General features: G+C 37.3%; 1 pseudogene; it reads left to right on the top strand.

Moving 5' to 3' along the window:
- Positions 1–499: 499 nt before the first annotated feature.
- On the top strand, positions 500–2955 carry LOC149686178 (uncharacterized; annotated as a pseudogene).
- Positions 2956–3915: the final 960 nt, after the last annotated feature.

Raw genomic sequence — 3915 nt, 5'->3', positions numbered from 1 at the left:
AAATGTAACCATATCGTCACGCGCACGTGATGCTCTACGTCATAGTTGATACGTCACTAGGTACTGTACAGAGAAGCTACTTCCGGGTTTTAGGGGCCACGAGCATTTTTTTGATCAGTAAGCCTTGGTTCAAGTTGGTTGGGAATGGATTTGGGAATATTTTCAAATTTAATTTCAAAACCCTCGCATTATTAGTCTAAATCTAATCAGTCATTATGGAAAATGGAGTCTTGGAAAATTATTTAAATCTCTTATGAATTAGCTTGTACATATGACTTTGTTTATTAAATAAGTAAACCCTGCTTATCTCTCTCTCTCTCGCTCTAGCGGTGGTAAAAGGTTAAATAAAGTCAAAAAAGCAATAAACCGTAAGATTTTGCTACCAAAAGGAAACTGGACAAAACAGTTAAGGCTAATTCCTCCTATATTCAAAGAAAATACCATAATTAAACATCATTATGCTTCAAAAGCTAAGAAACACTTGACATTAGGATATCGCATGTTCAAAGCGAGCAAAGTTTCGCAAGTATTCTTGAGCCCAGGTTCGGCATCTTCTATTCCATCCAATGGATTTATTTATATAAAGAGTAAAGTGGAGGGTTCCTTCACATTAAATTCTAAATATGACATTGCCATTAAACTGAAAACATCAGATTGTTCAGTGGAAACAGCGTGGTGCGGGTTAAGGCCGGAGGAGGGGTCTGCAAACATGTCGGAGCCGTTTTGTGGTTTATCTTGGATTGCAAGAGGAAAGGGAAAGTTTTCGTTCCTGATGATCAAGCGTGCACTGAGAGATTGAGAACTTGGAGCGTTCCGACAGAAAATAAAAAATTACAATGTCGAAGTTTTAACGAACTGGATTTCGTTAGGCGCACACCAGGAAAGAAACAAGAAGCAACAAATATACTCAAGTCTATCCAACATCGGAACTGCTGAAGATGATGTGGAGGTAGCAAAAAGGATCGAAGTCTTGACTAATAATTAGAAAGGACGAACCATAGAAGTTTTTATGCTCAATCCAAGAGGAAAACCACTTTATTCCCTCTAAATCAAGACTTCCATTTAATCCCTTGAAAGAAATTTCTAACAATAACAAGAATGAAGTAGTCAATGTTAAACAGGCATCTCTACCATTAGGGTTATTAGCGTTAGAAGAAAGCAATCAAAGACTTCTCGAAACTGTTATGAAGAAAACACCTGATACTTTAAAGCTTCTTTTAAATGCTGCAATAAACCTGGAAGTAGAAACTAGGCAACAGTCTAACTGTTTGTTATGGAATGCCGAAAGGCAGGCCCGAATTACAGCCTCAAAATTTGGTCTCATTTGCAAGTGTCGCAAAGAGGTTAATGAAGCCTTTCTTAAAACCATTTTTAACAAGGCAGATTTGTCAAGGAACAGATATGTGCAAGAAGGAATAAACAAGACGGCCCAAAGGCTCGTAATAGTAGCCATATCGTACGAGTGAATAGCCCCTCTATATCCTACCCTAATGAGTGGATAACCCCTCTATACCTGACCCTAATGAGTGAATAGCGCTATCTTTTTCAATGCTTAAATGATTTACCGTGCATAAAATCAGAGTGAATAGCCCCTCGATTCCATACTCTAAAAAGTGATTAAATTATAACCGTATAAATTTACTTATGCTGTAATTCTAATATTCCGGCGAATCGAAGAACAGATAGTTTTTAGTGATAATCCCCTCGATGAGTTTACAACATAAGTTTATGCCGATGCACACTTATCGCATCTTATAAATTTCTAACAAGGACTTATGCCCAGAAACTTTTGAAAGAGGAAGTTTAGTTATAGCGATTACGCATTTTAGTGATTATCCCCTCGAATTACCTTTAGCAATGCTAAAATGATCAAACGCATAACGCTCATTTAACACTATGTTAGCTCTATCTAAACCCACATTTGAATTCACCGCCAAAACGTTCCAGTCAAACATAACATAGAACATACCGAACGAGAACGAAACACATGAGGAGCGCGGTAGGAAAGGGGGAAAATCGTTATCTATTTAATTAGCACATACATAAAAAGAAAATGAATATAAAAACCCCAAACATACAAATTCATAAGTATCCCACCCCACAGATAAAAATTCAAAAGTATCCGACCCCACAGATTAAGAGGTACCCCACCCCACATCACCCCGACATTTTAGAGATAAAAATAAATAATAAAAAACTCGGAGTTTCTATCAAGTCTCTATGGTTCAGTTGGTAGGATGTCTGCCTATTGCGCCAGCGACCCGGGTTCGATTCCCGGGTCTGACCTGAAAAAATTTTAATTAAAATTAAATCTCTAACCGAGCCCAGTAACCCCTATGGGTGGGTTGTGGTAATATAAAGTTCCTTTTAAGCTAAAATCTGACGATAACGAAGCGACAACCCCGGCCACTACTACTACTACTACGGCTCGGGTCAAACTAAGAGCCTATCGTATACTACGATATGGCTAAAAATAAAGAGCTAGCTGCGAGGAAGTACAAACAAATTCACGTTAACGCAACTACATTCTCAGTTGGGCTCTGCGTTAACCCTACTCTTCCAATGCTTGGAGCATCACCCGATCGTTTGGTTTACGAAGAACATGTTGGCTTTGGGCTTTTGGAAATAAAATCGCTGTCCAAATGTAAGGAACGGGGCAAAAGCATTGAAGAAGCAATGTTAGCTTAAGACCCAACCACAAATTTTTTAAAGAGGAACGAAAATGGCAATTTGTTTTTGGACCAAAAACATATTTTTTTTTTCCAAATCCAGGGCCAGCTGGGATTAACTGGCCTGAAGTGGTGCGACTTACTCGTTGATTGTGGCAATGATAAGCCTTTCTGTGATAGAATCCCTTTTGATTCACACGTATTTAACATTAAAATGGTTCCTAAGCTCTTAGAGTTTTATTTAAATTACGGTCTACCTTGGTTAGAAAAACAATGTGATATTTAGGCAAGAAAAATATGTGATATTTTGCCATACAGTTAGATGATGTATATTGAATACATGCTTAAATGGCTCCATGGTTCCTATAAAATGTCCAAACCAAATTACTCACTAACTCTCACCCTTTAAAATTACAAAAATAAAAAGCATTAAGAGTGCGTTAAAAAAGTAAATACTTCATTTATTTTAAAGAAATGTCAACATCATATTTTAATTTAAAATGGAGGTGCTTTCTTTTTACATCCAACAAAGGCTCATTACAAAAGTTTATCAAATGACAGCAAATTTTCCACACTTTATTCAGCTGATTGTGCATGCTATTTGGAAATATTGTGTTCAATAAGTGGAATTTTTTTACGCTTCTTATTACTCGTTCAATATGAATTCTAACACTAGCTATGTCCCTGGTGTAAGATTCTGACTCTACTGAAAGTTGGGCTCTGTCTCCTAAAAAAGGGGGCATGTTTAACATCGCCCCTTTTTTCTTTAAACAGTCCTCGATCAAAAAGCCTCTATTGGCCATTACCGAATCACCAGCTTCAATCAAGTCTATTAAGCCACTGTCTATGGTTAGTTCCCTGTCAGACATGCGTCCTGGTAACAAATCGGAAACAAAACTTATAAATCCATTTGGAGTACAACCGATTAAGCCCTTCGCTGTGTTATGGGTCTTATAAGTCTTATAAGAGGACCAAGTATCGCTCTGAGTCTTGAAATCGTCAGGCTTTTGAATGAAAAACTCTGTGGCATCAATAATAACCCTAGTTTTTCCAAATTTCTTCTTAAATCCTTCGGGCATATGATCATCCACTAGCTTTCGAGAAGGCCAGATTCTTAGTTTAGATAATCTTTTCTCTAATAAGTCAATCCATACAATGCATAAATTTGAAACCGTTGAAGACGAAATTTCTAAACGATACGCTAAATCTTCTTCAAGCAAACCCACTTTCAATCTACACAACACCA

The sequence above is a fragment of the Phalangium opilio genome, unplaced genomic scaffold, assembly GCF_054372755.1.
Source record: "Phalangium opilio isolate 3A_F unplaced genomic scaffold, DU_Popi_V2 ptg000032l_1, whole genome shotgun sequence".
NCBI lineage: Eukaryota > Metazoa > Arthropoda > Arachnida > Opiliones > Phalangiidae > Phalangium > Phalangium opilio.
The sequence above is the reverse complement of the archived record's forward strand: the minus strand, read 5'-3'. Positions and strand labels throughout refer to the sequence as shown.